At 41.1% G+C, this 22,795-nt stretch overlaps 1 protein-coding gene and 1 long non-coding RNA gene across 8 annotated transcripts in view; one reads left to right on the forward strand and one right to left on the reverse strand.

Annotated features, from left to right (window-relative positions):
* TNIK (TRAF2 and NCK interacting kinase) overlaps window positions 1-22,795 on the forward strand; it is a 442,546-nt gene that overhangs the window by 90,671 nt on the left and 329,080 nt on the right. The gene's annotated exons all lie outside the window — the stretch shown is intronic.
* On the reverse strand, window positions 945-6,037 carry LOC122229765. The gene is made up of 3 exons (XR_006207128.1): window positions 5,699-6,037; window positions 4,604-4,713; window positions 945-4,318 (listed from the first exon to the last, which is right to left on the reverse strand). It is a non-coding gene; the product is annotated as an uncharacterized LOC122229765 (long non-coding RNA).

A 22,795-nucleotide genomic window follows, 5' to 3' on the forward strand; every position in this document is an offset into this window, starting at 1 on the left:
CAAGTACTTTAGCCAGAATACAAATTAGCAGTGGGGTCCATTCTTTCCAGCTGCGTATCTCTTTGTAAAGATGCGCAAATAGTTTTAAATCCTATGGTGCTGTAAAAGGAGCACTGAATTAGGAGTTGGAATATTTGAACCAACAAATTGGCATGTGGGAAAGCTCTTGAACATTCCTGAGCATTCCCATTTATCACACTGAGATAAGCCCTCTGGTTGTCTGATGGGGCTGTTGGAAGGATGGAATGGGATGATAGATATGAATGTGCTTTATAAACTGTGATGCACTCTGCAAGTCTAAGGGATTATTATCATTTAGACCTTTATTATAGTTTTGTTAAAGAGAGGCAGTCTATTATCTACCTCTCATTTGAAAGGAGAATGACAAATAGTTTACTTCAAGGTAAAATGCTTCTCAAAGAGCAGAATCTGATCAATGTACCTTAAAAGACCTAATGAATTATTCAGCTGTTCTTCAAACCAGCATATCTCAACTAAGGAAATGATCACTTTTCACTCCCCTTTCAGCCTCCTGGAAATCCGCAGGCTCTCTGTGAGATCCTATCTGGAGACTCTTCTTGAGTTTCAATGCCAGATTAATAAACTAGAAACAGCTTTGAGCTTCTTGGAGAAATGGAAATTTGAGAAGGATTGGTGCATCCAAATTAGGCAGTAGGCAAAGATTCATTGAGTGTCTTACACAGATAGATGGAAAGATGGATGAATGGATAGGTGGTTGGATAGATACATAGATTAGATAGTGCTATCGGGGATAGAAAAAAGTATGAGAAATGGGTATTGATAATAATTATAGCTGACGTTATTCAGCACTCATATGTGCCTGGTATGAACCCACCCCCAGATCATAGGAGATGACTGATATTATTATCCTATTTTATAGGAGAGGAAAATACTATTTAGAGAGGTTAAATAGCTTGCTCAAGGTCATATAGCTAGAAAATTGCAGAGCTGTGCTTTGACTTTAGATTTGCCCGACTACAACCCTATACTCTTAATCATATATGTTGTCTCAAGTTGCATATGGGCATCATTGGAGAGAGAAGGATTTCCCTGGGAGAAGTTACATAGCAATACTGAACCGTGTATACATGCATTGGAGAGAAGAAGGCTATATACATGGTAGGAATCTAGAGGAAGAAGAGGATGGATTACTGGGGCCTGAACTGCTTATGGGATGTGTGTCTTAGTCTGTTTGGGCTCTACACAAAAATATTACATGCTGGGCAGCTTATAAACAACAGATATTTATCACTGTGTGACCGGGGCACCAGCATGGTTGGGGTAAGGGCCCTTTGCTGCGTCACAGACTTAAGAGCATCTTCTCACAGTGAAAGAGACAAGGAAGCTCTCTGGGCCCTTTTTAAAAATAAGGGCACTAATGCCATTAATGAGGCTCACTCCCATGACCTAATCACTTCCTAAAGGCCTACTTCCTAATACCATCACCTTGGGGGTTCGAATGTCAACATATGAATTTTAGGGGAGGCTCAAACATTCAGACTGTATCAGGAGTTTTATTGGAAGAGAAGGCCCTTTAGTGGGGTCTTAACAAATCATAGGGATTTGAGCAGGAGAGAATGAGCATGTGCTCAGGGGAACCAGCCAGTACAAACACAATAGAAGGGTATGAGCCAAGGTAAATATGTCCAGGGAGAAGTGGGCTGATGGGCCTTGTCCTTCCTAGAAGAGGAGTTCTAGATGAGGCATGAGGGAAGATAGCATTAGGATGGAAGCCTAAATCTCTGCTGTGAGGTAGAGGAGGCAAGACCACAGAGATTGGATTTCATTCACTTGGCATTGAAGATGATTCAATGGCTCTGAAGCCAGTGGGATTTAATCAGAACTGTGCCTGGAGAGGACTTAATTTAGAATCAGATGTAGAGACCTGTTGGAGTTAGAAAAGATTGGATATGAGTAAAAATATAGTTTTGTATGTCAGATATTATGTATTTTTATATCTCCAGGTAAAAGGGAAAGGAAAACCTATGTTAATTCTTTGAGTTGTGAACACAGACTATACAGACTCTCTCAAGATTGGGTCTAGTTCACGTGTGAAGAGGGGATCAAGGCCCTAGAAAGAGTCCTCTCTAAGGTACGGTTTTCCTGCTCAGCTCAGCATGGAGTGTTCATGTTCCTGATGCTTCTGGGTTTCCTTCTCATTATTGTGGTTTATGTTGTTAACTTGACCATTTTCCCTCTGGCCTGCATGATAAAAATACCTATAGTTTATTGAAAACCAACTATGTTCTGGGAATTCATAGCACCTGGAAGAATTAAGTGAGGAAACTGAGGCTCCTAGAGGCTAACAACTAAAGTCACGGTCAGGCACAGTAATGATGGAGTTGGGATTAGATACCAGCCTTGTCCAGTCAGAAAACTTCTGTTTCATCTTTATACTAGTGGTAGTGAAGAGTATGAACTCCATTGTTGGGCAGCTCTGCCCTCCGGCTTGCTAAGTGCTCTTCGTCTGGTTATTAAATGTATTTGTGCCCCATTTTCCTCATGTGTAAAATGCGATTAGTCATAGTATCCACCTGGCATATTGTAAGGGCTCAACGAATAGCTCTTTTATGATCACTTTCTTTTATTATTATTTTCTATCACCAAATCCCCTTCTGTCGGCTGTAACTTCCTGGTGCTCAGAAAAAGGCTTAAATTCTGGCACACAAAAAAAGAGGAACATCTTTGAAAATCCATTCCGGTTTGTGTGTGTTGATTGGAAAACTCTAATTAGCTATCTATTTTTTCCCCCGGGACTTTCTTAACCCAGTTTCCATGTTGACACTGTGCACCCTTTTCTCCATGCCCATCCTGGTCACCATAAGCTGCTGTCTGTGCTGTACTCTGGACACTTGATGCCGGTGAAGCAAGAAGCTCTTGATGTTGCCTCACTGTCCCCCTTGCCTTGTCCGCACCAGGGAAGAACTGCCCTCCCCTCCGCTGAAGAGCTATTAGAGCTGTCCTATCTTATTTTGACCATGTGGGGCAAGGAAGAACTCAAGTAACTGATGATAGGAGATTTCTGAAGAAGTCACTCAGCAAATTTGAAATAGGCTGTTATGAAACCAGACAAGCAGGGCAAAAAAAGCCACCTACTTGCCTGCAGTTATCAGGAAGGGGGAAGACAAAGGATTCAAAGAGAACCAGTTCCCTCTGGGTTTAGTAGTCATCTAAAACTGAAAACTCCTTGCCTTGTCCTTTGTGGGTTCTTCCAGGGCTGGAACACCAGAGATATTCATTAACGAGTCACTGGTGAGGATAAGCTTTGGTGTAATTGCTCAGTTGGCCTTTCCAGGAGTTACTTCTTTCTTGCCTGGCTTTAATGAGCAGTTTTATATACAGATACAGTCTCCAGTAGTCGTAGGATTGATGTCTGGGTCTAATTTAAAATAACCTGAAGTTTTGCTGCTTATCTAAATGAATATTCACAGCAGGAATTCAAGCATGAGTTTACATTGCTAATGTCCTGCAAATCTATTTGTCCAATAACGCTGACTAATTATCCATTCATCTGCACTTGGAGGACCAGTACAAGTAGAGGAGCAGTGAAGTCTTAAAATGATCAAAATTTGAAGTTAAACCTATTGTACCTCCATGAAAATACAAATGGTATTTTTTTTTAACCGGGAGACATTAAAACACAGGCAATGCATATGGAAATTTGATGACTTGTTAGTGATCAAAGAAAGCTCTTATTCTTTCTTTCCAGTCACTTCCCCAACCTTGGTGACTGGCAGTGAAATGAAAGCACTGTGAATAGCCAACTAGCACAGTTGACCAATGCCTCCTTTTATCTCCCAGCATTAAGATTATGTTGTCCTGTGGGAGTAGGCATCTACATGTGTAGATGATCCGCTAGGGCTCAGTCTGCCATCAGCCCCACGTTTGTGATGGAGATCATGCAAGGCTATCTGAGTGTGGTTTGTTAATGCGGTCTTCAAACTCGGTTCTTCTCTTGACGGGTGGGGTCTGCCCCCCTTTCCCTTTCAATCTGAATGGGTCTGATGACAGCTTTGTTGTATAAAGTATGGCAGAAGTGACTTCCAGTTTTTTGGGCAAAGGTTTTAAGAGACTTCAGCCTTGACTTCCTGCGTATCAGAATACTTGCTCTGGGAGCAGCCAGCTGCCATGCAAGAAGTCCGACTATTCTGAGACTGGCCTGTGGGGAAGAAGTCTAAGATACTTGTTTGGAGAGGTTGTCTGGAGAGAGGGATGCCAACCAGTGATCTCAGCAAGATGCCAGCATGTGAGGAAAAGCCTTCAGGTGATTTGAGCTTCAGATGGGAAGCAAGAGCCCCTAGAATCATGACAAATAACAAAAAGCTGTTATTTTGAGCCACTAAATTTTGAAGTCATTGGTTATCTAGCATTAGAGAACCAGAGTCAGGAGATGTTTATTCTTCACTCTCAGAGGAGAGAAGATACTTTGTCCAAAATTGTGTATTTCTACAGTCAGATGCTGAGAACCTCTTTAAACTGATGTTGTTGGGGTTCTTTTAAGATTCCCAGTGGACCAAAGAACCCTGTATAAATTGCTGCTCTCATCTGGCTTCTGATTTCTCTTTATTTAACTTTGCCTTACCTGTTTGTTACAAAATTGTGAATATAAATTTCCATTCTTCTGGCATGATATCCATGCAAAGCTAGTGCAAAGCACTGGCCAGAAGAAACACTGGGATGGGTGGGAAGAACCTAGAAATTGGCAGAAAGGACAGAGGAAAAATGATTAGAAGTTAGAGAAAACATGGTGTTCGTACTAAGAATGGAGAGAGAAAGAGAAAACTCCATAATCAAAACTCCTGATTATGGTTAGTTAGCATTTGGCATCCTGAATGAGAAGACAGAGTGACTAGGTGCACTGGTGTTTCTCTGAAAGCCACCAGGCACATGTGGTGTGGAGGAGATGGTAGGATGGGGTTCAATCCCAGCCTTCACCTGTCCATCGAGCTCCTCATCTTCTCAACAATGGGGGAAAGGGGGCTATGGTTTGTGTATTTTAAACAGCTTGGAGTTGAAGGCCATGTACATCTGGAGGCTACATGTGGCCCTTCTGTTCACTCAGTGGAGATACATATCAGGAGAAGAATGTTAGTGCCTTTCAGATTTAGTTTTTAACTTTTTCTTCTCAATAATGGGTGATGGTAGATTGAAGTTGTTTTGTTTCTCCAGATGGAGAAAGTGCTGGGCACTTAGGTACTGAGGATTCTAGGGCAAATTTCACCCAGGGGAACGCATGTTCCTTTTTTTCTTGATGCTTGTCTTGTTGTTGTTGTTGTTGTTGTTGTTGTTGTTGTTGTTGCTTTAATCCCACTACGTGTTTGCTAAATTTTCAATGCGTTTTGGGTTGCGGGTGCAAGGATAAGTAAGAATCAAGTTGCTTACTGCTAATATTTGTCTTTACCCTTTCAGATTCTGGTTTTCTCAAATTTTACCCCAGAGTGTGAGCACAGAGATAAAAGCATTAATTAAATGCACAAAATGAAAATGAAAATAACTATAAAGCACAGTTTAATCCCCCTCAGGGGACACTAATATAAAAGTATATCAACATTTAGCGGTAAACAGATGGGGTAGAAACTGTCTGAGAGATGCTTCTTACTCTTATTCCATGAAATATAATTTTGAGGAAGGGGTGCTGATTGGCACTATAACAATATTTCCTAATGTTGGTACATACATGTAATGCTTTCCCATATATCAGCCTTCATCAGTTCATAGCTGAAGAAAATGAAATTTAGAGATGTTTAGTGTCCTGTTCTGCTGGTCTGGGGTTCAGCCATAGGAGAGGTAAGGGGAAGTGAAAGAGGGCTGGTATGTGTTGTCCGAGCCAGAACCTTTAACATTTCATCTCATTATGACAACCCACTGAGGTAGGTACTGTTCTCATTCTCATCTGACTATCAAAGGAACTGAGGCTCGGAGAAATTAAGTAACACAACTGAGGCAGCTGATGAGTGCCATAGCCTGGATTTGATCCATATCTGCCTGCTTTCTGATATCTTCTGCCTCCAAGAGTACAGAATGTCCATCTTCTTCTTTTTCTTTTTTTAATGTTTATTTTTGAGAGAGGGAGAGACAGCATGGGTGGGGGAGAGGCAGAGAGAGAAGGAGACACAGGATCTGAAGCAGGGTCCAGGCTCTGAGCTATCAGCACAGAGCCTGACAAGGGGCTTGAACTCATGAACCGTGAGATCATGACCTGAGCTGAAGTTGGACGCTGAACTGACTGAGCCACCCAGGCACCCCCAGCATGTCCACCTTCTGATACCAAGTAAAGGTCCTTAGTGGCAGAATGAATCTGATGGCCATTACCCAAGCCTCCATGCTGTAGGGGCCTTCCTTGACGAGTCTTGGTCCCCACCTTTGTCAAAGCTTCCCTTGGTGGCTAAATGAGCCACTGTGGTCTTTTCCCTTCATCAGAGCTAAAGCTTTCTTCATTAAATACGATCAGAAAGTTAGGGCTTTCATAAATAAATGATCCACTTTTGCAAAAACTTTCCAAATTGAATGGGGAAAAAAAACCCTCATGTAATATTTTAGTTCTCTATGTAGACTTTTCCCTCCTTTCTATTTAATGAAGAAATAGAATTTATACCAGGTACAGAACATAAATGTAATGTGAGAGATATTATGTTTACTTTACCCTTTTTTTTAGAAGAAGCTGCCACCGAGATGATTTTTATGGAAATTATATCTTGTTATGATTCCCATCATACTGTTATGATTTTCTCTTTTATCTTTAGCCTTTTATGGGCTTGGTTATATCAGGATGTGTGCTTCAGAGTAGGTGTGTCATTCACTGCGGGTTATGAAAGCTGACTCAGAACCGTAATTACTGAAGGGATTGGAGACAGGAAGCAGCCATGAGGCACCTGGACTCCTTCCTTTCTGGACTATTGATGATGCTACAGCAGATGCTCGGATGAGCCTAATGTGGTAGATAGGCACAGCTCACAGCTCTTAGATTCTCATGTGTGTTCCATAGTGGGACATCCCCGTGTTTCCTCATGCATACTTAGGGAAGTCCAGCCCGTAGCCAGAGCTTCAAAACACTCGCTAGATGAAAGTTAAAAACATTAAACTCTTGGATGTTCCTGTTCCCCTGGAAAACGGAGGTATAGGCTCTGTTATTCCAGTAGAGTATTTACCCAGTGCCGATTTGCAGAGGGTAGGTGGCTGCTTCGTTGCGTACCTGGCTCTCCCTGCCAGTGTGGAACAGGGGAGGGCGAATATTTGCCTCCCAGACTGTTTAAGGTGCCACAAAGCCAATGAAAATTGCTATTTCAATAATGGTGGCCAACTGTCCCCCCAGCCCCACTCCATTTTAAATGAGAGAAAATGGACCACAGCAACAAGGCTGTTTTCATTTTACAAGCAAAAGAGTTTCTAAATTTGCAACAGATAACTCTGGAAAGTTACTGGAATCTTAGCAGTACTGAAGGTCGTCTAGAGAGATGCTTGCTTTCTTTTTATGACACTCCTGCCAAGATCCTCATCATCCCCTGTGCCCACCTCCCTCCCCTTCCACACTGACTGCTGTAAGAGCCGCCCTCGTTCTCTTTTACTTGTTTCTCCCACTTTCTTTGGCTCAACAGCCATTTCTGCTTTTCCTTCCCCTCTTTTACACACTACATACCAGTGGAGATCCCCTTCCAGTCCCCATCCCCTTCTAACTCCTCCTGACCTTTCCTCTCCTGCCCACTACTGGAAGGGCCTCTTCCTGTGTTCTTCTATCTCTACCCACTTCCGCCCCCTAAACTAAGCTCAGCTGGAAGGGCCTCCTCCACTTCTGCCTTCTTCCTCCTTTCTTCTAGGTTTAGTCTTATGGGATCTATTATGATCCCTACAACCAATTACTAAGCTTGCTATTTCAGGTATTCAGTATTGACCCAGTGAACTGAAGAATATCACACTTCCGTGTGCCTCTGTTTGCCATCTGTAAAATGGGGACATGGTCTCTTGCTCTGGCTGGTTAACTTGGGGGATCTTTTCTAGAGAGCCTTTGGACCATGTTTGCTCTCAGTATGTGGAGTGTCTGCTGCACACCGCAGAACTCTGGGTTCTTCTCAGTCCCTGATGCTGTGTTGGTCTGGCTCCAGAGCCCTGCCAGGCAACTCCTGGAATGCACACTGGCATCAGATTTCTGTCATCTAGGAAGACGGTGTAGTGGAGTAACCATAAGGCTCTGCGATTAATGAATGTCTAGTAGCAGCAGGGACCATCACCGAACCAGTAGCAAGTAGACGCTGTGCTTTTTCTTCTAGCTCTTCTTTGGTCATTGGTTATTGACAACGTAATTATTAACTCGGTTGTGCGTTGTAATCCTGGTTTTATAGGCCCACATATACCCGTCCGCCTATACTGTGGCATGAAACATAAATTATGATGAAGTTTAGGCCACACAAGAGTTTTACTAACTGCCTTTTCTCCAGCCCTTTCTTTCTTACCTCTGTAGAGCTCTGGTTCTTCTGAGGAGTCAGACAATGATTTCTTTGGCTACAGCTCAGGCTTTTCCTTAATTTCTCACTTGCCTTCCACCTGATTTGGATTTTCAGGCATGAACACGACCCTCTCTGTTAAAGTGTTTGACAACTGTGAATTTTTAATTTAAGTAGTATTTCCTAGTAGGACATCATACTCTTATTTCTAGAGAGTAAACTTGGCTAACAAATAGAGTTTTGAGATTCTCTGTCGAAATTGTGGAGGAGAAAACATCTTCTGCATTGGTTATCCATCGTGACCATTATAACCTGCTACAGGGAGTAGAATAGAGTCAGCTGCTTCACCTCTATTTTGAAATTGTTTGAATTAAGTCAGACTGCTGTCTGCTTCTATTTTGTTGCATTTTTTTGCCCTATTGGTGTTAGGGAATTCTTTGTGCATTTGCGTACTTAGTCTTTTCAAGGTATACATTGGTAAAGGAAGGGTAGAAAAATTATAAATCCTTCATGTCGTCCAAATAAGATGTCCAAGAGTCTTATTTATTTCTGAGTTATTTCGTTATCACAGAAGTATTATTGGAGTAGAAAATCAGTAACTTACTATCTGCCTGCTGCTTGAGTAGTTAAAATACTGGGTAATTTGACTAGCTGCATGATTGTTTCTTTTATTTCTTTTCTTTTTTCTTTTCTTTTCTTTTTCTTTTCTTTTCTTTTTCTTTTCTTTTCTTTTCTTTTTAAGATTTTCTTATTTTTAACTAATGTCAACATGGGGCTCGAACCCACACAACCTCAAGATCAAGAGTCACATGCTCAACCAACTGAGCCTGGCAGGTGCCCCTACATGATTGTTTCTATTCTGTGAAATTGCTTTTACAAATCAACCAACATTTAATGAGGGATACTGATTTAAATGTTATTTACAAAGCCAAAAGAGAATGTCTCATTGCTTATCTAAAGCATCCCATCTACCAATTTTTCTTGTGATTTATTTTTAAGTTTAATTGATTAGAAGTTTTCTCTTCAGAGCTAGACTGCCGGCATTCAAATCCCACCCTTATTAATGTGTGACCTTTGACACACAGTGCTTCCTCCTTTCTCTACCTCCATTTCCTCACCTGTAAAACGGAATAATGGCTGCACCTACCTCTATCACCTTTGCGAACTTATAAAGTCAGCTTTATTGAGTTTCAAGTCAGACCATTCTGAGGACCATTCTTTCTGCCTTAACTATTTCAAAAGAAGATGCTACATTTCAAATTTATAATTACTGAGTTAAAGGTTTGAATTGAGTCAGTGTGTTCCTGGCTTGGCAGAGAGGAAATACTATCTAGAGTGAGAAGAAAAAACTGCCAGAGCCTGGCAACCAAAAGTTCTGGTTTCTACCCCAAGTTCTGTCAATTATGAGCTTGGAAAAATTGCTTAACTACTCTAAGCCTTTGACTCCCTGCCTGTGAAAATGGGGGAAATACTCTTTTCCTTGCCAAACTCACAGGACTCTTAAGAGATTTAATTAGCATAATCAATGAGAGAATATATATGAACTTAAAAAAAATAAACTGCGTTCTGTGAAGTCGGTTTGACTGAAAGCTGGCAGGGATTCTAGATTCCTCAAATTTTCTTTAGATCAGTTTTTTTTTTTTAACTCAAGGCACAACTATTTTTAGTAACAGCCAAACATTTGTAAGATCAGATTGCTGATGATTTCTTAACGAATGTGTTATGGAAATTCATTAAATTAATTAACTGATGAAAATTAGTTGCAGTGATGGGAAAAAAGTTGGCAAGTTTTAGTTTCAATTCTTTTTACTTATTGCTTCCGGTGGTTCTCAGTCAGGGGTAGAGGTTTCTGGAAATGTAGGGTGCTGGGGCAGGCATTTTTGGTTGTCACAATAAATGAGGAGTCAGAATGGCATTCGGTGGGCAGGGACGAGGGATGCTAAACCCTTTGCAATGAGCAGAGCAGCCTAGCTTAACAAAGAATTACTGTACTCAGGGGGCGCCTGGGTGGCTCAGTCAGTTAAGCCTCCAACTCTTCGTTCCAGCTCAGGTCATAATCCCCCAGCTCGTGAGTTTGAGCCCCGCATCAGGCTCGGTGCTGCCAGTGCAGACCCTGCTTGGGGTTCTCTCTCTTTCTCTCTCTCTGTTCCTCCCCTGCTCACACACTCTCTCTCTTTCTCAAAATAAATAAATAAAATTTTTTTTAAAGAATTACTCTGCACACAATTCTAATAGTGCCCCCATGAAAAACAACTTGTTACTAGATTTCTATACACGCACATAGGTTATACTATGGGTACATAGCCACTATTACTTGTATAGAAAACAAGTGGCTATATTTCATGTTTTGATAAATTGGAAATGCTTCTTCCCACTTCTTTTCTACATCGATTTCATTTTCAAGGCTGTAGCCAGGTCCTGTGACCTTTTGTCATTGATTCTCTGTAGATGTGTGTGATATAGAAAGCCAGGTGTAGGTCAAGAGTTGTTGCTGTGAAAAACCAGAACAAGTAACACCTCTCACTGGCCATCAATTTCATAGGATGCAACATTCTTTTTTATTTTTTTGGTCTTTAGTGTTTGTTTTCTTTTTATTTATTTTTTGAATAGGTAATACGTGGACATGGCTCAAAAGTTAAAGCAACATAAAAGGTGTACCTTCAAAAGTCTCATTCCAGGGGCTCCTGGGTAGCTCAGTCGGTTAAGTGTCTGACTTTGGCTCAGGTCATGATCTCATGGTTCATGGGTTCAAGCCCCGTGTAGGGCTCTGTGCTGACAGCTCAAAGCCTGGAGCCTGCTTTGGATTCTGTGTCTCCCTCTCTCTCTACCCTTCCCCTGCTCTTGCTTTGTCTCTCTCTCCCAAAAATAAACATTTAAAAAAGCCTCACTCTTGTGCTTGTCCTAATCTATTCATGTCCCTCTGCCTCCTGTAAGTAGCCATTTTCATGAATTTCTTACCAGGCTTCTCTTGTTTCTTTATGTCAGGAATGGGTATAGATAGTAATGCCCTCCCTTTTGTAATGCAAAGCTCTTGTGTGTCTGATTGGTATCTCATGTACTCATCGTCGCCAGTGTATCCCTACACTCTTGCCCTGTGTATGAACTTCCCTCTCACCATATATTTAGCTGCAGCAGGTATTCCGCTTGGAGTCATTTCTCCTGGAGCCTCTGATCACTCCGGGTGGACAGCCTGTGCCCTTGGCCAATCCTGGGCTTCCCTTCACTGCCATCCTTTGCCTCTCTGAGTCAGATCTTGCCTGACTTGTAAAGAGAGTATTATAGGCATTGTTCACTGTATTGCTGTCAATATATAAAGGAAGAAATGTTTATATTTCAGTAACAACATTACCGGCATTTTCCCTTACTACTGGAAACTGTGAGTTATGGTGTGGGTCCTGTTCTTCTCTTTGCATTCACTGCTAGGTGATTCACAGCCAAATTTTATGCCCACCACTGGCATCAAGAAAAAGGACTGGTTAGCATGTCCTTTCACTTCCATTGGGCAACAAGTGTATATTCCCCTACCCTTTAGTTTTCTTTACACTGATTGCCTCACTTTCTTTTCTTAATTTTGTTCTGTATGTGTCTTTGACAACCTCCACAAATGCTTTTAAAATGAGGTGGGGGCAGCAATAACGGAATACACAGGCCCAGCCTCACGTGGACTTTCTAAAAACAGCATTATTTACCATTCAATTTTTAAAATCTTTTGTGCTGCCATATTCATGGTAGAAATGGTACCAGTTATCTTTAGTCATTATCACAAGAATGCTGAACCACTAACTATTCAAAAGTAAGTATAAATGGAAACCTATACAAATACATGGTCATTAACATCTCTTGTTTGAAGGGTTTAACACCCCACATAGTTTGTGAATTTTCCTGTTAATTGACAAGTAACTGCTGACTTACATTTTACAGGTCCCTAAGAAACAGGGATCCCTATGCCTGGTTCCAGGAGTAAATAACAACAGCAGTAGCAGCAATGACAATAACAGCTAGCATTTATTGAACTCTTGTTTTGTGTGAGACACTGGGCTACATTTAAATGCATTATGTAATTCTTCCAACAGCCCTATGAAGTTGATATGAAATTGCTTCTTTGCTCTTTTATGTCAATTCCCCATGGAGCCCCACATTTAGATTCATCTGACCATCTCCTTCTCATTGGCCCTTTGCATTGCTGAGCCCTCCTGGGGAAAACACTTCCATGGTGTTTATTAGTGCTCCTGGACATTCTGTAAGATGGCTGTTCCTGCTTCCTGCTCCCAGATGCCTTGCTCTGAGCCATACCCGGGGGCCATGCTAAGACTTCACTGCTCCGCTCACCTCCTGCCTTCTTTCTCTACCTGACCTACGTCTTGTGTTGACAGAACTTTGAACTCTTTCTTCCTTCAATTTCCTGCCCTTACACCTATGGACATGTTTCCCTCAGAACTCACCCTCTCCTCTTTCCCCATCAGTGTGCATCAGAATCACATCAGAACTTTAGAAAATTATCAGCTTGCTCCCCGTCGTTTAAGAGGATAGTACAGCAGGTGGGGTCCAGCTGTGTGGGGGTTGTAAAATCTTCTCAGGAGATTCTGATGGGCTCCCTGGGTAAGAATCACTGGGTTGAGCCCTGGAAGACAAAGTGCCTCTTTTGCTCAAGAGTGATCTCTCACTAGGCTCTGGTTCTTAGCCCCCCTTTTTTTTTCTTTTAGGGCTAGACCTGCTCCACCATTATTCCCTTTTGTCTTGAATATTCCTTGGTCTTCCTTTCTTTGCTTCCTCACTGTAGCTTCAAACACAGATTTGGATTCTTCTCTTGATCTTGTGATCACTGGCCTATGTTTCTCCTGCCATTCTTAGACAAGCCTCATAAAGAATAGTTCATAGTTTTTGCCCTATGTGATGCAGACTTTGGTTCTGCCCAAATCGCTCTGGTAAAGATCATCAGTGCTCACTAGAAGCCAAATCCAAAGGGTGCTTTTAGGCTCTGTCTCATCTCAGCTTCTTCGAGGCATATGATGCTCAGGAGACTCTTCCGTTGCCTTCTTTGACACCATCCACTCCTTCTGTTCATCAATCTCTTCCACATCCTGGGTGTTTCTACAAATTTTTTTCAGCAACACTGGGAATAAAATAGAATTTTACTTGTTTTTAGAAAACAGAGTAGTAGGAGAGTATAGATGGAGAAGAAATGTCTTCCTGGCAGTGATCTGAATCTAGCATTTTCTCTGAGGAAAATGAGAACTTCAAGGGAAGAATTTGGTGTGATTTCTTAAAACCTCTATATATCTCTAAATATGAAACTAAAAGCAAACTTATAATTTTAAGTCTTTGGTTTAGTCCGAAGATGGAAAGTGAGCTGTGGGTCCAGAGTATGGTTTCCACCAATTCAAGAAAACCTGTCAATACTTGGATCCACTTTTGAGTCTGGTAAGCTTACCGGAAGCTAAGTCAGAACTTGGCCATCCTTGTGTACATATTCCTGGGAGAGCTTTACTATTTACGTATCCTGTGGCACTGACAACGGACCTATTTCCAGAACCTGACTGGACAATTATGTGCTCCCCAGAGCAGGACAACCCATCAATCAGCATTCTTCACTTCCTTCTGCTTTCTTTTTTTTCTTCATTCTATCTTACCTCAACTCCCCCACTTCATGCAAAAGTAAAGCATGCTTGGTATAGGAAACATGGAAAATACTGAAGAAGAATGGAGAACACAGCAAAGTTTATTATCACCTGTTACTCCATCATTCAGATATAGACACCACTAAACATGTTAGTACATTTCCTCTCAGTCTTCTTAATGCAGACATTCATATACAGGTTTCTATTAATTAAATTGGATAAAACTGTATGTAGTATTGTTTATTCTGTACTTTCTGGCAGTGATCTTTATTCTGTCATGAAAAATTCTTATCAACATGATTTTTTTAATGGCTGCCTAGTATTCTAACATTGAGATGTTCATAATTTATTTAACCAGTCCCCTGTTGTTGAACATTTAGGCCATTTCCAATTTGTGCTCTTATAAATAATGCTACATTTAATAATCTTGAACATAATTGCTCATGCATTGCTGATTATTTCTTTAGGACATATTTCTAGATGCTGAATGTTGCTGGATTTCAGAGTGAGACCAGCACTCTTGTGATTGATTGGCCTCCAGCTAAACCAGCCTCCAAGAGGGAGGGAGGCTCAGGGGCCGAGGGAATTTGCCTACTGCTGTTCACATCTGCTTGAGATCTTCTAGATTGCATGCTGGCTTTCAGAAGGAGGCTTTAAAGAATTTCTTTAGGAATCCATAAATGGCAAGCACTGCCACAAGTGAAATTGAACACATACGCTTCAGAATAAATCCCTATTGGCTAGAGACTGGTTTTGAATTCTCTCTTCTCTGCATGTTTTGGATGAGTTCTAAATTATTTCAGAGAACAGCAGCGGAGCACCTACTATTTGTCAGGCACTCTGCTTACTTCCGGGGATACAGATGAAAATAAGCCCTCAATGGGTTGACTTGCGGTGTAGGAGGCAGATAGGGAGAAGGTTTATGTGGGTGAGAATTGCCCTAAGGGCACAGAAAAGAGTCTCCAATTCTTCAGGCTAAGGGCTGCACAGATGATGTCTGAGTGGAATCTTGAAGAACAAGATCTATTTATTTATGTTTATGTATTTATCTTGAGAGAGAGTGCGTGCTTATGGAGGGGAGAAGTGGGAAGGGACAGAGAGAGAGAGGGAGAGAGAATCCCCAGCAAGCTCTGCACTGTCAGCGCAGAGCCCCATGCAGGGCTCGACCCCACGAACCGCGAATCACGACCTGAGCCGAAGTCAAAAGTCGAGTTGTACACTTAATCCACTGAGCCACCCAGGCGACCCAGAACTATTTATTTTTGCAGAGAAGTGAGGGTGTTCTGTGAGGAGGGAATGACATGTGCAGAATCTTGGAGTTGTGATGGTGACTTGACAAGTCCAGGAAATCATGGAAACCTTCCCATAAGTGGTGTCTGGGCAGAACTTCCCAACCTCAGTGCCACACAAGGTAACACATCTGCATAGACAGTGACTCTGTCAGTCCTAGGGCCTGAATCCCTAGGCCCTGGGCAGGTTCATCCTTTACCTCATTGTGCCATATGAAAAAGGTAACACTGGTTTGGGCACATGGCAGAAGGATAATGGCCAAGAAGGTGGAAAGTTGGGCTGGGTGCAGGTTGTGAAGGTCTGTGTGGGCCCTGCAACGGGGAATCTGGATTCCGTCATCAGCTATTTAGGGACAGTGCTTCTATTACAGACTACTGTGCAAGGAGAAGATATAGGTCCTCGAGTTGCATACAGAGACACATGCAGCTGGCTTACAATTTTGCAATCTTAACAATTCCACAGTATGCATTCTTTCCCCCTAGATAACAATTTGATGCTATTAGCTCTGCACACTGACCTGTTTCACACCTCTTTGGGGAAAATACAGCAATGTTGGAATTACACAGTGGAAACTTGCAGTTGTGAAGTCTGTTTTGAGCTGGCACAAGGTGACAGTCTAAGGAGGACTGATTTGAAAAGTGCTAATAGTAAAGCATCAGTTATTTTGGTGTCTCCAAAAGTTCTGTGCTATTTACTGTGACTGGTGTGAAAAGAATCAGTAAATGAGAAAATTGTGTTTGGGCCAACATCAATTCAGCCTCCACGTATTGCCACTGTATTTTCTCCTTCCAGCACTTCCAGCTCTACACATATCACTTCATCTCTAAGATCTAAGAATTCTGCAGCAGCAAGATTAAGAAAAAAAAATGTTAGGATGCCTAAAGAGGTATTAGGACACGCTTTGCTTTACTATTTTTGTGTCTTGTAAATGTTGTAGATCTTGACCATAGAACTAAGCAGAAAAGAAAAAAAAAAGTGTTTATGTTGTGTTACAGGAATAGTTTCATTGAGAAGTTACATACTGATGTCTCATGTGTATGGATTGTCTGAATGTATTTGGATTTTAAGAAAGTATACAAGCCTTTGCGTATGTATTTTCTATGAAATATAAATGTATTACAGTGATATTTCTGTTTCAAATGTAAATACAGTTTTTAAATATATTATCATTTTGCAAGTCCATTTGTTTGCAAGGAGTAGTTAATTTTTTTTTTAATTCTTTTAAACTCAAGTGTAGTTGACACCAGGAGAATTTTATTTTATTTTCTCTTTGTTCTTAACTAATGGGACTTCAAGATTAGGGGGACATAGGGTTCACATGAGTAGCTGAACAGTGAGCATATTTTCCTGCCAGTTACCATGGGGTATTTAGGAACCTTGTTTCCTGAAGCCCACCCCACATTTTTCTGAGCAATGGTATAACATGAGTCAGAGACACTCAGAAATACCATATTAAAATTCAGAGACATTTCTGTGTTGTCCAACTTCTTAACCCCCTCCGCATACTAACAGAAAGGTAAGTAATATACTTTTTGGTCTGTCACCTCTCTCTGTCCATCAATCCAGCCATGACTAATAACAGCGGAGTTCGGCAGACCGTGGAAAACAAGGCAGGCATTCAGTAGGAAAATCACAGACAGATGCCCTTAGCACTCTTGTATCGAAGGCTTTAGAGACTGACACGTCAGACCTGCAGTGATTCGTGGGGGTGTGAATAGACTTACCAGATGTCACATTTCAGAGGTTCTCAGATGAAGTTTCCTTTCCTTAATCTCTTTCTTGCCACCCCTTGCCCACTTTCTGGTCATCTTGTGCTATCGACATATTCCTGGCAATTCAGACTCTTGGTGGGAAGCAGGTTTATCTTAATTTTTATAAACATACTTGCTGGAAAGTAAGTCTGAAAAAACAGCCTATGCCTAATGGATTGATATTTCTTTAAGTCTTCCGTATTGGTCTATTTATATATTCTACCTTTAATGATATCATCATTGGAATTACAATCCACAAAAATAATGGATTGAGTCTAAAGAAAAATGTTTTAAAAATGGCCTTCTGAAAGTCAAATTAGTCAATCAACAATGGTCAGGAAATGGGGACACCTTGATTCTATTAAGTCTTCTTTTCTTCTTGCTACTGGCTGTCTTTAACAGCTAGAAAATTTCAATTCTTATAAGATGGTATCTGCCCATCTATGAATAATTGATATGTAACTATTTATAAGGTAGATGAGGAGTTGCCCTGGCACTGGGGGTCTACCTGTGGTGGAATTGGTTGGTCTAGCATCATAAGTCATTAATAAAATTTTATCTTTTTGTCTTCTGAGAATCAGCATAAAAGCTCGTGAACCCAGTTCTTCAAAAGTTTAAACAGAGTTACCATATGACTGGGAAGTTCCATTCTTAGGTATTATATGCCCAAGAGAAGTGAAAACATACATCTATTCAAAAGTTGTACATGAGTGCGAGCAGCATTGTCCTTAATAGCCAAAAGGTGGAAACCCAGATGTCCATGAGTTGGTGAGTGGATAAACAAAATTGGTATCTCCATGTAATAGAATATTATTCTGCCACAAAAAGGAATGAAATACTGATATATGCCACGACATGGCTGGACCTTGAAAACATTATGCTAAGTAAAAGAAGCCTGTCACGAAAGGTCACATATTGGATGATTTCATTCATATGGAATGTCCACAACAGGAGAATGTGCAGGGGCAGAAAGTAGATTAGTGGTTGCTTAGAGCTGAGGGTGGGGAGATGAGGGGATAGGGGGTGGTAGCCAAAAGGTATAGGGTTTCTTTTTGCAGTGGTGAAAATAGTCTAAAATTTACCACAGTGATGGTTGCACATATCTGTGAATATACGACAAACCAGTGAATTGTATATGTTAAATGGTGCTTTATGGTTTGCGAATTATATCTTAATCAAGTTGTTTTTAAAAAAACAAGAAATGGTAAATGTGAGAAACATAATGTTAAAGGTAGCAGTTGCCCTGGGAAGTGGGAGGGAGGGCTTACCAGGGAGGGGCATGGGGCATCCAGATGATTTCAGAGATGGTGGTAATGTTCTGTTTCCTAAGCTGGGTGGTGAGTACATGGATATTCACTGTGTTTAATTTATTATAATTTTTATATAAACTGCACACATATATCATAAGCACTCTTGGTATCTATGATGTATTTCATGAATAAAAAGAAATCTGTGATCCAAAAAAAAAAAAAAAAAAGCTAATGAATCATGGAAACAATCTCTTTTCAGTATCTAATTTTTAAAAATCAAATGTCATTCCATGGATACTTATTGCTTTGTCTCATTATCATCATTACTATCACCAATTTTCCAGTATCTCTTGAGTGCCTGTGTACATCCCGAGTGCTCTATGCAATATAAAGGAGCATATAACATGGTCTCTGTGTTTGGAGAAGGGATATTAGTAAGAGTTGTAATAATTGTGATCATTCATTAGGGGCCTGTTAAATGCCAAGCACTGTTGGAGGTGATTTATGTGCAATCTTTTAAAATTTAATTCCTATAATGACACTGTGATATGTGTATGATAATTCCGATTTTACTGATGACAAAACTAAGGCTTGGGGCAATTACGTGTTCAGAATCACAGAGCGAGTTAGTAAGGGATAGATTTAGAATTTCAACCCAGAATTTCATATCACAGTCTATACTCTTCCTGACCATGTCATGTTAGCATTTGCTTTACCAGTATTTTGTGAACTTCTAAAACCCATGCCCCCTTTGATAAACTTTATAAAAAGATCCTATCGTCTCTTCAATTGAGAATCACGCTCTTTATCTTTCATTATCTGCTAAGATCACTTTATCAAGCCGTATATTCTTCAGTTTGTAATGAGCAGAGTATTTGTTTTCCAGGTATAAAATTACACTGGATATGCATTTTCAAATGACATATTTCCTCTGGAGTTTGGACATGCTCTCCCCTCAACACACAACCTTGAGAATCTTGAGAGCTAGGCTGTTTTGCCAATCTGAGAATCCATTTTCAAAAACAGTGTTGGATCAATGCTAGCTGAGCAGCATAGCAGGTAGCTTTCACTGGAATATAAATAACAGAATTGTAGATAGAAGGGCACTTAGAGACCATCAGTATAGGAGTGTCATTTTTCAGACAAGGGGGACCTGAGCTTTAGAGTAACCAAGAAGACAATGAAACCCTATCCGATCGCTGATGACCTCTAAAAGTCATGAACTTTGTGAATTTGTGAGTCATCTCATGAACCAAAGAAGAGAAATGTCATGAGCTTTGTTCACCCATCTGTTCATTAATTATGCTCTGATCTCCAACTCCATGCTGGGCTGTGTCCCAGTGTCCCAAGGGCTTTGCATTAGAAACGTGCAGGATGTAGTCTACCTTTGCAGAAGTCATGGTCTTTTGGAGGATAGAGGTAAAGAGGCCCAAATTAGAGTGATAATACTATAAAATATAGGTGGGACATCTGTTTCAACCTTGGTGGGGGAGTTACGATGTCAGAGAAAGAGATTTCCAGTAGTCAATACTTGAGATGAATCCCAAAAATTAACATGGAGTTGAGAGAAATGTGGTATATTAAGAGAAGTGCTCATCATTTGGCAGAAGGCACAAGGAGATGATGCTGAGAAAGTAGTCCTGGGACATGTCATGAACGCCTCTCACTCCCTCCTTACCCACAGGTAAAGGGAATTCATTGGCTCATTCAAAACAGGGGGAAGGGTGACATGATCAGATTTGCCGTAGAGATTTCTCTGGTAGCACTATCCAAGGATGCACTGGGGAGGAAAGGACAAAGTCAAGGGGAAAGATGGTTTTTCTCAGTTGAGAAGTATGAAGCAGTCCCTGTGTGGCACACATAATCAATTGTAACATGCTATTTTATGTACCAAAAGAAGGAAACTGGTATCTTAATTTTCAGCTGTATCTCAATTCCAGAAATGTTAAAATATGGAAAAAAATGTGTATTTTAGAATTGCTGAAATGCAGTTGTCAAAGAATGAGTGCATGAATCTTTTCTGCTGTTTCCTGTGTAGACTTTGAAGGGAATAAATACCTGAGAAATGAACATTACACTCGATTTCTAAGTTGTGCGGCTTCCCTTAGTTAACACTTCACTCAGTTGAGATTACGAAAGAAGCGACTGATTGTTTTCCTTGAACACTTGTTCTTTTGTGGGTGTAACGATCCCTCTCCATAGAATTTTTGGGAAAAAAGATTTCAGAAGTGGCTGAATCAGGAAGCTGCTCTATGGGGGTGACATTATTCTATTTAGATTTCAGGTGAAAGTGTGGAGGCTGTGTTTGTGGACCTAATGCTGACCCCCTGTGGGACCATGCTGTAACTCAAGAGGCGGGGTTTAAAAAACTCAGTGCTAAAGTCGGGGCTTGATTGAAAAGAAATACCCCGGGATAATTTACAGTTCTGCCCTCGGGGGCACTCCTGAAGGGAAATTGCTGTTTGCCTGCTTAGTTTACGTGTCTGGTGATTGCTCTCTCCTGCTGCAGCTGGGTATTTCCTGATCCTCAGGCCTGCCTTGTCTGTTCTTCCCCCACATTTGCTCAGTGGGATTCCAGCCAGGAATGTCTAAGAGACAAGGGCAGCTGGGTCTGCTCTGACCTCGAGATTGCATTTTGCTGCTGCGGCTGTTTTGCTTCAGTTCACACCATTTGGGGGCACTTCTACAGGCAGAATGCAGCGAGGACTGCCAAACTTAGATATATTCTTCACATTCTCCATGTGTTTGTACTTGTGTAATGAACAGGGTGCCCTGAACTAGGAGAGAGGGTTGAAAGGGCTGTCTGCCCTTAGACACACCAATAAAGTGTCCCTCTTAGGGTGGTTCTTAGAAATGTGACTTATATGGGCATGTCACATTGTGTCGAAGGGAGAAAGCCATTGTCTTTGTTGCAAAATAAGATAGAAACAGACTAGGATGGTTATTTTTGTGCCTGGTAAAATGGTTGGAAGTTTCCTTTCTTTCTTTTTTTAAATTTTTTATTAATGCTTATTTATTTTTGAGAGAGAGAGAGCGAGTGAGCAAGCAGGGGAAGGACAGAGAGAGAGGTAGACAGAATCCGAAGCGGGCTCCAGGCTCTGAACTGTCAGCACAGAGCCCGACCCAGGGCTTCAACTCACAAACAGTGAGATTGTGACCTGAACCAAAGTTGGACGCTCAACCAACTGTCTTCATAGACAAAAGAATGCATTTGAAAGGTCCTTGTGTATGATAATTGATTTTTTTTTTTTATACGTATAAGTTAGAATCAAGACTGATGGTCTTTGGGCAGATCAAGGATGTGCAGTTTTCATACGCTGAATTGCTGCATGTTCATTACGTCACTATGCCTTTCTCTCAGGTGGGACCCTAAGATTTTTGGGATTTCTGTCATTAGCTTTTGTCTGGTTGTGTTGACTCCAGGCCTCCTCCCCTTTCTCATAGCCACCAGTTTCGCTATTGTGACAATTTAGAGAACTGTGGATGCTAGAACTTGCTTGAAACACCCAGCTGTCCATCAGTCTCTTCATGTATCCTTTGCCCTGCCCCTGTCCTGACCTTCCCTGCCCAATTTTTAGTCCTTGTGCTGTGGGACTCCTACCATTTACATTTGTGTAAATGCCACTTTTCAACATCTGGGCACAAACTTAGGTCCCTAAACAAAATATTCCTTTTTTTCTTACCTATTAGAAATAATTTCTCCCTTCTCTGAACTGCCAAGGCTTCATTTGTGCTTGTTTGGGTGCTTAAGTATTTGTTAACTTGTGTCGCAGATACAGGCATTAATTTTTCCTAAAACCCAGACATTCTGCTTAAGAAGCTACCTGGGGCAGATTGGTTTCCCTCCCTCCCTCCCTCCTTCCCTCCCTTCCTTCCTTCCTTCCTTCCTTCCTTCCTTCCTTCCTTCCTTCCAAGAAAAATGATAGTATGTTACATGTCAACAGCAAAGCAATTTTTTAAAGTGTGGCTAAAACAGTTAAAATACCAATGAGTAAGCTCTTTCATTAGGATATAAAATGCTAAAACCTTAGTTTCCTGATCACTAAGGATTCTGCAGCTAGCAGTATCCCAGCTACACTGTCTTTGTTGGCTGAATTTGGCACTTTGCAAAATGATCTACACATCCTTCTGCTGTTCTGCCAGCTGTTTTGAGTGTAACTTGAAGCTTTTCTCTCACATTGTGTTTTGTTTAAAATGTTGTTTTGAGCTTTGGAATGAAATATATGTTTTTTCTGTGTACACACTGACCAGATACTGTTCTATTGAGAGATGGGTACAGTTTTTGCAGCTTTAGAATTAAAAACCTAGAGGCATTCTGGGAAACTGTGAAGGGGGCAGGTGTTCTTGCTTAGTGGTTTTCTCCCTCTACTCATACTCCTTAAGCTCATTGAGGGCAGGGCCCACACCTGATTGATCTTTGTGTTCTC

Source organism: Panthera leo, chromosome C2, assembly GCF_018350215.1.
Source record: "Panthera leo isolate Ple1 chromosome C2, P.leo_Ple1_pat1.1, whole genome shotgun sequence".
Classification (NCBI taxonomy): domain Eukaryota; kingdom Metazoa; phylum Chordata; class Mammalia; order Carnivora; family Felidae; genus Panthera; species Panthera leo.